This window comes from Salmo salar, chromosome ssa03 (assembly GCF_905237065.1).
Source record: "Salmo salar chromosome ssa03, Ssal_v3.1, whole genome shotgun sequence".
In the NCBI taxonomy this organism is placed as follows: Eukaryota; Metazoa; Chordata; class Actinopteri; order Salmoniformes; family Salmonidae; genus Salmo; species Salmo salar.
This window is the reverse complement of record NC_059444.1, coordinates 47,896,385-47,909,168: the sequence shown is the minus strand read 5'-3', so window position 1 is coordinate 47,909,168 and position 12,784 is coordinate 47,896,385.

The following is a 12,784-nucleotide window of genomic DNA, read 5'->3' as shown; positions in this document are numbered from 1 at the left end:
GAGGTTATTAGAAACAAACTTGGTTTAGCGTTTTATCTCTGGATTATTGTTGGAGTTGAGGATCTTGTGCATTTCAGGTAAAATAACAATGTTTATATCCCAGGACAAATTAGCTAGCAACATCAAACTAGCTAGCTAAATTTCCATGAATATTGAATGCTTTTTGACATGTCCCCAACATAATATAGTTGGTTCAGAGTTCGTTTTGATATTTCAGTCCTGATTGCGTCTGGTGTGGATGAACAAAATCAACATGCGAACGATGGCGCATGCACATGAAAATAATCATTGGTTCCTGCCTGTGCTTGGTAAAGATATGAGGGGGGGCAACATGAACCCCTCCTTAGGACCATCTGGCAAAATGCCCAGAATTTGTTCCATAAGTCAAGATAGGAGATAGGTGTGCCAGGTGTGCCAGACACATGCATGAACCAACCCGATGTAACTTGTCTGTGTAGTCAGTATATAAGAGATCTAATGGGAATGTGTCTAAGTTTGACTGTGACCTCTCCAGCTTGCTGTTAATAAACAATGATTAATTTCAGATTGACTTCTAGTGTCCCATGTGTAGAATTTCCACAACAATTTTGCGTCAATGAACAGGATGATTGATTCTGCCTATAGAGCTATCCAGTGGGGGTCTGTGAGGAACACAGGTGGCGCATTTTATGATGCGTGAGGGAAATTCCCTTACCAAAAGATGACGATGACCCCTACTGTGAGCTGCCCAGGAGGAGACCCATCATCCACAAACAATTGAGGGACACGGTGACTGAAATTCATTAAGTCAATTTAAGTGAATCTGTATAAAAAAATAATAAAATGAACAACAACACTGAATTCAAATGTACCCATAGTCTTATGAGAAGGCTATTCACTAATTTATGTGAGAAGACTAGAGTGAGGGCAAGTACTGTCATGGCGTTGCCCTCTGGACACAGCGAGCACCATCCCCCTCTCTCTCTCCTACACTCAGGCTGCTGTGGTCAGAGAGGTCGTAAATTCCTTGAGGAGAATCTCTCCTCATGGCCAGAGTATGGAGAGAGTGAGTTTTCATAGAGAGAACAAAGGAATTTCTTCCACCTCACAGAACTTGACAAGCGAACAATATTCATGTTCTGGAGAAGGTATAAAAGGTCGGTGAAGAATCCAGCTACGAACTGGCCCATTTGGTACAATTTTGTGAAACTCATGAGACAATACCATAACCATGTTTATAGAAGAGTCTCACTTATGAGGCTTACATCTAATGGTTGTTTAAAATGAATGAGTAAAGATGAAACTGTGTGAAATTATGTAATGTATGTATGTATGTAATGTGATTTTAGACTGTTGAAGGAAACTCCAATTCCCTTTGGAGTTTAACTAAATCAGAGGACCGCCCATGAGCACAGTTATGGTCTGGCGTCATGGGACAGGCCCTTTTCTGCTCTTCCGAATAAAACCCCCACCCAGGTTTTCTATCACCAGACCAAGCTTACCTCAATTACAAGAGGGCTAAGGGTTGAGACGAGACCAGCTTACCTCGATAACGAGAGGGCCAAGGTTTGAGACCGGACCAGTACCTCTATCACAGAGGGAAATAAGATTGCTGAATCTTTTAACCATCCCACATGGTTAAACTCTTAGACTATCGATACCGACAGAATAAGAACAAGTCTTTGATATTAATTACTAGTCTGCAGCTAGGAACTCGATATCATTGAACGCGAAGACTGACAACCGCTGAAACATCTATTCTATTGCAACATTTCTGAATGGGACTCTGAAGTATCCATTCTAACCACGAAAGACAGGCGGATGAACTTCCAACAGAAAGGACGATTCCAACAGAGATCACGTGACACACTGAGCTTAAATATATATATATATATATATATATATATATATATATATATATATATATATATATATTGATTGCAATTATTCCCAAATGAGTGAGCATTCATGTGCAAAGGATTAGCATTTCAATTGTTATAGTTATCAACTTTGTAGTGTCTTTTATCTTTCGCGCCCCTCAGTCTTTTGTCCACCAAGCCACCATGCCGGTTTAGCCCACTAGGTCACATTCCCCTATCATTTCTTTGTAACCATATCTACTTTGTTTGTGTTATGCATTTCTGTGAGTACTTAGTAAATCAATTATTTTAAGACAATTGATGTATGGATGCCTTATAGTGAAGACTGGGTTCGTGCAGATAACCAACAATTTACGACATTTGTAATGAGGCTAACGTGAGGTAAAGAATAATTCATTAATCAGAAGACTAAGTGATCAGATATTAAAATATCTGAAAGTTATATTCGGAAAATTATAACTTTGTAATCTGAATATTTTCCTTGGTGCCCCGACTTCCTAGTTACAGTTACATGATTAACTTCTTTTGGATAGGTGGCAGTATTTTCACGGCCGGATAAAAAAACGTACCCGATTTAATCTGGTTACTACTCCTGCCCAGAAACTAGAATATGCATATAATTAGTAGATTTGGATAGAAAACATTCTAAAGTTTCTAAAACTGTTTGAATGGTGTCTGTGAGTATAACAGAACTCATATGGCAGGCCAAAACCTGAGAAGATTCCATACAGGAAGTGCCCTGTCTGACAATTTGTTGTCTTTCTTTTGCATCTCTATCGACATTACAGCATCTGTGCTGTAACGTGACACTTTCTAAGGCTTCCATGGGCACTCTAAAGCCGCCAGAAAGTGGAATGGGGTGTCTGCTGTCTCTGGGCAAAGTACAGCAGCTCTGTTTGTGAGTGGTCAGCCTGGGGACAGTGAGACTGGAGATGCGCATTCACGAGACTTTCTTTCAGCCTTTGAATGAATACAACATTGCCCGGTTGGAATATTATCACTATTTTACGAGAAAAATCGCATAAAAATTGATTTTAAACAGTGTTTGACATGCTTCTAAGTACGGTAATGGAATATTTAGACTTTTTTTGTCACGAAATGCGCCCGCGCGTCACCCTTCGGATAGTGACCTGAACGCACGAACAAAACGGCGGTATTTGGATATAACTATGGATTATTTGGAACCAAAACATCATTTGTTGTAGTAGAAGTCCTGGGAGTGCATTCTGACGAAGAACAGCAAAGGTAATCCAATTTTTCTAATAGTAATTCTGAGTTTAGTGAGCCCCAAACTTGGTGGGTGTCAAATTAGCTAGCCTGTGATGGACGAGCTATGTACTCAGAATATTGTAAAATGTGCTTTCGCCGAAAAGCAATTTTAAAATCGGACATAGCGATTGCGTAAAGGAGTTCTGTATCTATAATTCTTAAAATAATTGTTATGTATTTTGTGAACGTTTATCATGAGTAGGGTGGGTATGCTAGTTCTGAACATCACATGCTAATGTAAAAAGCTGGTTTTTGATATAAATATGAACTTGATTGAACACACCATGCATGTATTGTATAACATAATGTCCTAGGAGTGTCATCTGATGAAGATCATCAAAGGTTAGTGCTGCATTTAGCTGTGGTTTGGGTTTATGTGACATATATGCTTGCTTGGAAAATGGCTGTGTGATTATTTGTGTGTAATGTTTTGCTTTCGCTGTAAATCCTTTTTGAAATCGGACAATGTGGTTAGATTAACGAGAGTCTTATCTTTAAAATGGTGTAAAATAGTTGATTGTTTGAGAAAATTGAATTGTGGTAATTTAGTTGGTTTTGTATTTCGCGCCGTGCGATGCCATTGGCTGTTGGCTAGGGGTTCCGCAGGCGGAACAGGGTTCTGCTAGCGGAACGTCTGTCCTCAACAGGTTAAGTAGTTTAATCATGTAATAATAAATTACAGAGCATTTTTGATAAAGATTAATCTTCAGTTTAATGATGCCAAAGACACGACAGTACCATGGAAAGCCCCCCATTGAAGCCCCGCTGACAGCTGTCTGTTGGCATTTATTGAAGAAATGTCTACGTGGTCTGCAGCCACTACTATTTGCACGTGGTGTTATTATATATGCATAGGACGTAGCGACAAGAGAACCGTTGATTATACATATGGTGCATAGGAAGTAACAAGAGAATCGTTGAAGATGCACAACAAAATCAAATGTTATGAGTCACATGCCAAAAACAACAAACGCTTACTTAAAACAACAAATGCTTACTTACAAGCCTCTAACCAATTATGTAGTGGGAAAAATACAAGTAAGAATAAGAAATTAGAGGAACAAGTAAATAAAGAGCAGCAGTAAAATAACAATAGCGAGATTATATACATGGGTTACCAGTACAGAGTCAATGTGCTGGGGCACCGGTTAGTTGAGGTAATATGTACATGTAGGTAGAGTTAAAGTGACTATGCATAGATAACAGAGTAGCTGTGGCGTAAAAGGGGGTGGGGAAATGCAAATAGTCTGGGTAGCCATTTGATTAGATGTTCAGGAGTCTTATGCCTTGTGGGTAGAAGCTGTTTAGAAGCCCCCCCAGAGAGAACAGTCTATGACTAGGGTGGCTGGAGTCTTTGACCAGGCGGCACCATATTACTCTGTGCCGAATGGCCAAGAGGAGAAGACTGAAGGACACCTGAGAGAGGCAAAGTCTGAAACTTTCTGTCTTCTTCACTCCTTTGTGTACCGAGCTCCGGTTGTGAGCTAGGTTACTTGGTTAGGTAGTCACTCTGTAGCCATAGGCAGAAATCACAGGGGGGACGGGGGGGACACGACCCACCCATCCTGGGAAAAATATGATCTGTCCCCCACAATATATCACTGTAAACATAACTATGTAATTTCAATAATATTAATAATACGCAATGAAAGCACTTGTGCTGATTATAGACACTTAATAGCACGTTTTTAGGTTTCAAAAGATTGCGACCCTTTGCCTCACAATGGTTTCATCCACTGCCTCCCACCCCCCAGCCCTCAGCAGTGGCACATGATGCAGGTACTGTGCATGTGTGGGAATCTGACAGAGCCTGTCATTGGTGGCTGACCTCCAATAAGTAGTTCAAGCAAAGAATATGTTAGACATTTCTTTACTTCTATCACTCAATACAAGAAAACACATTTATAACCGTCACCAGTCTTAATTTTTGCTGCATTAAATCACAGGTCACTCTCTATGTTAGCTAGCGGTAAGCTGATGTTTGCTAGCTTGCTACAGTAACATCAACCAGTGTTTGCAGCTATTTGAATTTGAGTCAATGAGAGAAGCTAGCAATGCAATGTAGTGTTCCTTATCTGGCAAGGTAACAGGGTTTGTGTCTACCGTCTGAAAGGCCCTCAATGCATGTAACTAACGTGAGGTTAATCCAGTCAATCGCACCATAGCGATGTTGTTTTATGTTGGCAGGGTTCACACACGCAATAGCTGAATTTGCACAGCTAGCGAGCAAACTAAAGCAAACATTAGCTAGCTAGTACCTATTCCGTTTATGAGGCGTCTGTTACGTTCTGACCATAGAAAGCTTTCATTTTCTATGGTAGAGTAGGTCAGGGCGTGACGGGGTTTTTTGTCTAGTTTATTTATTTCTATGTTGGTTCTAGTTTCTTTTTTCTATGTTGGGTTTTGTCTAGTTTCTATATTTTTATGTGGGGTTCTAGTTTCTGTATTTCTATGTTGTTGTTTTTTGGGATGATCTCCAATACAGAGGCAGCTGGTCATTGTTGTCTATAATTGGGGATCATATTTAAGATGTTGGTTTTCCCACTAGGTGTTGTGGGAGATTATTTTGAGTAAGTGTATGTTGCACCTCTTTGTCACGATTTGTTGTTTTGTTTATGAGTTTATATGTATGTCTTGCATATGTCGTGTCTTTGGCATCATTAAACTGAAGACATGTTTATCAAATAACTCTCTGTAATTATTATTATGCGATTAAACTGATTAATCGTGTAACTGTAATTAACTAGGAGGTCGGGGCACCAAGGAAAATATTCAGATTACAAAGTTATAATTTTCCTAATATAACTTTCAGATATTCTAATATCTGATCAATTAGTCTTCAGATTAATGACGTATTCGTTTACCTCGTCAGTCTCATTCCAAACGTCGTAAATTGTTGGTTATCTGTACGAACCCAGTCTTCACTATGAGTCATCCATACATCAATTGTCTTAAAATCATTTATTTACTAACTATTTATTTACTAAGTAATTCACAGAAATGCATAACAAACAGATATGGTTACAAGGAAATGATAGGAGAATGTGCCCTAGTGGGCTAAACCGGCATGGCGGTTTGTTAGACAAAAGAGTTGATAATTATAACAATTGATATGCTAATCCTTTGCACATGAACGCTCACTCATTCGGGAACAATTGCAATCAATATATATATTTACGCTCAGTGTGTCGTCGGGATCTTTGTTGAAAAGTTTGTTCTGTTGGAGAGTTTTGTCCTTGCGTTCTCTCTATCTCTCTCGGTCAGAATGGATATTTCAAAGTGACATTCATTAATGTCGTTATAGGACAGATGTTTCGTCGGTCTTCGCGTTCAATGATACCGAATTCCTAGCTGCAGACTAGTAATTAATATCAAAGACTTGTTATTATTCTGTCGGTATCAATAGTCTAAGAGTTTAACCACGTGGTATGGTTTAAGTTCAGAACGAGGAATGCATGGTCAAACCTTCAGCCAACTCGTAATGGAGGTCAGCTCGGTCTGGTGATAGAAACCCTGGGTGGGGGTTATATTCGGAATAGCAGAAAAAGGCTGTCTCTTGATGCCAGGTCCCGTCTGTTCATGGGGGCGTGCCGATGACTTGGTGAAATTTTAAACAGAAATACAATTCTCTCACATTAACATCTTACAAGCATCCCAACATATTCCAAATAGCTTTATCCTTATTCATTCATTTTATACAACCATTAGATGTAAGTCTCACAACTGAGGCTATTATATCAACAGCGCCATGGTAATGTGGCCGTATTGTCTCTCATGAGCTTCACAAAATTGTACCAAACAGACCAGTTCGTAGCTGGATTCTTCACCGATCTTTTATACCATCTCCAGAACATAAATGTCGTTCGGTTCTCCAGTCCTGTGAGGTGGAAGAATTCCTTTGTTCTTTCTATGAAACCCACTCTCTCTTTATACTGTGGCCATGAGGCGGGACATTTTCTTAGGAATTTACGACCGCTCTCACAGAGCCTGGGTGGGGGAGACAGAGGTAGGGGGATGGTGCATAGAAAACCCAAAGAGGGCAACATCATGACACATAGTTTCACAGTTAAAATAAAATGTGGAACGATGCACATGCTGTGCCTTGGTCCCATTCTTCAGACAACCGTGACAGAATCTCCCACCACCAAAGGACCAAGCAGCGTGGTCAGGACAAATGGACATGGCAGGAAATCCTGGACGGGAAAGGACCCTGGAGGCAGGCCGGGGAGTGTCGCCATCCGAAGGAGGAGATTAAAGCAGCGAGAGCAGAGTGGCGACAATACAAGGAACTAGCACGGCAACGACGGAAGCACGAGAGGCAGCCCCAATACATTTTTGGGGGGGGCACACGGGTTGGTCGGCAAAGCCGAGGGGTGAGTCTGAGAGCGAAGAGGAATATTGGGAGAGACTGAGCGAGGAGTACTGTGAGATAGTGGAGGGGGAGGATGAGAGAGAGCTGTTGGTTTGGCGTAGTATGTACAGCATTTTCCCTGAGGAGCATGTTAGCCGTCAGATGCCACCTGAGTCAGCTCCCCGTACTCATCCCAAGAAGTGTGTTAAAGTTCCGATACAAATAAAGCCGGCTATACGCACCATGTCTCCAGTGCGCATTCACAGCCCAGAACGTCCTGTGCCAACTTTCCGTACTCACCGTGGGGAGCGTGTGACCTGTCAGGCACCATGTTTTGCAGTGATACGCATGATGTCTCCAGTGCGCATTCACAGCCCAGTGCGTCCTGTGCCAGCGCCCCGCACTTGCCGGGCTAAAGTGAGCATCCAGCCAGGACGGATTGTGTCAGCCCTACGCTCCAGACCTCCAGTGCACCTCCACAGCCCAGTACGCCCTGTTACTGCTCCTCGCACTCGCCCTGAAGTGTGTGTCACCAGTCTGGGGCCACCTGTCCCGGCTCCACGCACCAGGCCTTCAGTGAGTCTCTCCAGTCCGGTGTGTCCTGTTCCTGCTCCCTGCACTCGCCCTGAGGTGCGTGTTACCAGTCTGGTGCCACCTGTGCCAGCCCCACGCATCAGGCCTCCAGTGCTCCTGCCCAGTCCGGGGTGTCCTGTTCCTGCTCCCCGCACTCATTTACATTTACATTTACGTCATTTAGCAGACGCTCTTATCCAGAGCGACTTACAAATTGGTGCATTCAACTTATGATATCCAGTGGAACAACCACTTTACAATAGTACATCTATATCTTTTTTTTGGGGGGGGGGGGTTAGAAGGATTACTTTATCCTATCCCAGGTATTCCTTAAAGAGGTGGGGTTTCAGGTGTTTCCGGAAGGTGGTGATTGACTCCACTGTCCTGGCGTCGTGAGGGAGCTTGTTCCACCATTGGGGTGCCAGAGCAGCAAACAGTTTTGACTGGGCTGAGCGGGAACTGTGCTTCCGCAGAGGTAGGGAGGCGAGCAGGCCAGAGGTGGATGAACGCAGTGCCCTTCTTTGGGTGTAGGGACTGATCAGAGCCTGAAGGTACGGAGGTGCCGTTCCCCTCACAGCTCCGTTGGCAAGCACCATGGTCTTGTAGCAGATGCGAGCTTCAACTGGAAGCCAGTGGAGTGTGCGGAGGAGCGGGGTGACGTGAGAGAACTTGGGAAGGTTGAACACCAGACAGGCTGCGGCGTTCTGGATGAGTTGTAGGGGTTTGATGGCACACGCAGGGAGCCCCGCCAACAGCGAGTAGTAATCCAGACGGGAGATGACAAGTGCCTGGATTAGGACCTGCACCGCTTCCTGTGTGAGGCAGGGTCGTACTCTGCGAATGTTGTAGAGCATGAACCTACAGGATCGGGTCACCGCCTTGATGTTAGCGGAGAACGACAGGGTGTTGTCCAGGGTCACGGCAAGGCTCTTAGCACTCTGGAGTTGTCAACAATGGAGACAATGGAGTTGTCAACCGTGATGGCGAGATCATGAAACGGGCAGTCCTTCCCCGGGAGGAAGAGCAGCTCCGTCTTGCCGAGGTTCAGCTTGAGGTGGTGATCCGTCATCCACACTGATATGTCTGCCAGACATGCAGAGATGCGATTCGCCACCTGGTTATCAGAAGGGGGAAAGGAGAAGATTAATTGTGTGTCATCTGCGTAGCAATGATAGGAGAGACCATATGAGGATATGACAGAGCCAAGTGACTTGGTGTATAGCGAGAATAGGAGAGGGCCTAGAACTGAGCCCTGGGGGACACCAGTGGTGAGAGCACGTGGTGCAGAGACGGATTCTCGCCATGCCACCTGGTAGGAGCAACCTGTCAGGTAGGACACAATCCAATCCGGCGCAGTGAGCCGCACCGGAGATGCCCAACTCGGAGAGGGTGGAGAGGAGGATCTGATGGTTCACAGTATCAAAGGCAGCAGATAGGTCTAGAAGGATGAGAGCAGAGGAGAGAGAGTTAGCTTTAGCAGTGCGGAGAGCCTCCGTGACACAGAGAAGAGCAGTCTCAGTTGAATGACCAGTCTTGAAACCTGACTGATTTGGATCAAGAAGGTCATTCTGAGAGAGATAGCAAGAGAGCTGGCCAAGGACGGCACGCTCAAGACTTTTGGAGAGGAAAGAAAGAAGGGATACTGGTCTGTAGTTGTTGATATCGGAGGGATCGAGTGTAGGTTTTTTGAGAAGGGGTGCAACTCTCGCTCTCTTGAAGACGGAAGGGACGTAGCCAGCGGTCAAGGATGAGTTGATGAGCGAGGTGAGGTAAGGGAGAAGGTCTCCGGAAATGGTCTGGAGAAGAGAGGAGGGGATAGGGTCAAGCAGGCAGGTTGTTGGGCGGCCGGCCGTCACAAGTCGCAAGATTTCATCTGGAGAGAGGGGGGAGAAAGAGGTCAAAGCATAGGGTAGGGTAATGTGAGCAGGACCAGCGGTGTCGTTTGACTTAACAAACGAGGATCGGATTCAGGAGGGAGGAGAAGGTGGCAAAGAGCTTCCTAGGGTTAGAGACAGATGCTTGGAATTTAGAGTGGTAGAAAGTGGCTTTAGCAGCAGAAACAGAGGAAGAAAATGTGGAGAGGAGGAAGTGAAAAGATGCCAGGTCCGCAGGGAGGCTAGTTTTCCTCCATTTCCGCTCGGCTGCCCGGAGCCCTGTTCTGTGAGCTCGCAATGAGTCGTCAAGCCACGGAGCAGGAGGGGAGGACCGAGCCGGCCGGGGGGATAGGGGACATAGAGAGTCAAAGGATGCAGAAAAGGAGAAGTGGAGGGTTGAGGAGGCAGAATCAGGAGATTGGTTGGAGAAGGATTGAGCAGAGGGAAGAGATGATAGGATGGAAGAGGAGAGAGTAGCAGGAGGGAGAGAGCGAAGGTTGCGACGGCGCAATACCATCTGAGTAGGGGCAGAGTGAGTAGTGTTGGAGGAGAGCGAGAAGGAAAAGGATACAAGGTAGTGGTCGGAGACTTGGAGGGGAGTTGCAATGAGATTGGTAGAAGAACAATATCTAGTAAAGATGAGGTCAAGCGTATTGCCTGCCTTGTGAGTACGGGGGGACTGTGAGAGGGTGAGGCCAAAAGAGGAGAGGAGTGGAAAGAAGGAGGCAGAGAGAAATGAGTCAAAGGTAGATGTAGGGAGGTTAAAGTTACCCAGAATTGTGAGGGGTGAGCCATCCTCAGGAAAGGAACTTATCAAGGTGTCAAGCTCATTGATGAACTCTCCAAGGGAACCTGGAGGGCGATAAATGACAAGGATGTTAAGCTTCAATGGGCTAGTGATTGTGACAGCATGGAATTCAAAGGAGGAGATAGACAGATGGGTCAGGGAAGAAAGAGAGAATGTCCACTTGGGAGAAATGAGGATTCCAGTCCCGCCACCCCGCTGACCAGATGCTCTCGGGGTATGCGAGAACACGTGGTCAGACGAGGAGAGAGCAGTAGGAGTAGCAGTGTTTTCTGTGGTAATCCATGTTTCCGTCAGCGCCAAGAAGTCGAGGGACTGGAGGCTGGCATAGGCTGAGATGAACTCTGCCTTGTTGGCCGCAGACCGGCAGTTCCAGAGGCTGCTGGAGACCTGGAACTCCACGTGGGTCGTGCGCGCTGGGACCACCAGGTTAGAGTGGCAGCAGCCATGCGGTGTGAAGCGTTTGTGTGGCCTGTGCAGAGAGGAGAGAACAGGGATAGACAGACACATAGTTGACAGGCTACAGGAGAGGCTACGCTAATGCAAATGAGATTGGAAAGAAAATTAACTAAACAACTGGGGAAGCGAGAGAGCAGGGCGTCCCTCACTAACCATTTGCTGAAACACTCAAATATAACTATTCCAACTTCCACTTAGAAATTACAATTGATGTTACCTAGGTGGTTCAATGTTTCCAGGAATAGGCTCAAACTTAGTTTATTCAGCTAGAACCTCGGCAAGACGGAGCTGCTTTTCCTCCCGGGGAAGGACTGCCCGTTCCATGATCTCGCCATCACGATTGACAACTCCATTGTGTCCTCCTCCCAGAGTGCTAAGAACCTTGGCGTGACCCTGGACAACACCCTGTCATTCTCCACTAACATCAAGGCGGTGACCCGATCCTGTAGGTTCATGCTCTACAACATTCGCAGAGTACGACCCTGCCTCACACAGGAAGCGGCCCAGGTCCTAATCCAGGCACTTGTCATCTCCCGTCTGGATTACTGCAACTCGCTGTTGGCTGGGCTCCCTGCCTGTGCCATTAAACCCCTACAACTCATCCAGAACGCCGCAGCCTGTCTGGTGTTCAACCTTCCCAAGTTCTCTCACGTCACCCCGCTCCGCTACAAGACCATGGTGCTTGCCTACGGAGCCGTGAGGGGAACGGCACCTCCGTACCTTCAGGCTCTGATCAGTCCCTACACCCAAACGAGGGCACTGCGCTCATCCACCTCTGGCCTGCTGGCCCCCCTACCTCTGAGGAAGCACAGTTCCCGCTCAGCCCAGTCAAAATTGTTCGCTGCTCTGGCACCCCTATGGTGGAACAAGCTCCCTCACGACGCCAGGACAGCGGAGTCAATCACCACCTTCCGGAGACACCTGAAACCCCACCTCTTTAAGGAATACCTAGGATAGGATAAAGTAATCCTTCTAACCCCCCCTAAAATATTTAGATGCACTATTGTAAAGTGGTTGTTCCACTGGATATCATAAGGTGAATGCACCAATTTGTAAGTCGCTCTGGATAAGAGCGTCTGCTAAATGACTTAAATGTAAATGTAGAAGTAATATAATGATTTAAACATTTGAACAAGTTGGGACAACCCTTCAGTTAACTACCTATCAATTATCCAGTAGTAGTAATTATGGTTCCTCAATATGCATTTAACATATTACAACGTAGGCTATGTGTTACAGCACTACTTTTGTTGTCCCCCTCAGGAATTGTTCTTGAGAACATTTAATGTAATTGTCCCCTCCAAAATTTATATCAGATTTTCGCCCCTGGCACAAATAAATATTGAATTTGTATTTATTTTGGATCCCCATTAGCTATCCTGTTTGTTTGGTCCTGTCTGGGAGTATCATAGGATGGGGCCACAGTGTCTCCCGACCACTCCTGTCTCAGCCTCCAGTATTTATGCTGCAGTAGTTTATGTGTCGGGGGGCTACGGCCAGTCTGTTATATCTGGAGTATTTCTCCTGTCTTATCTGGTGTCCTGTGTGAATTTAAGTACGCTCATTCTAACTCTCTCTCTCTTTCTTTTTCTTT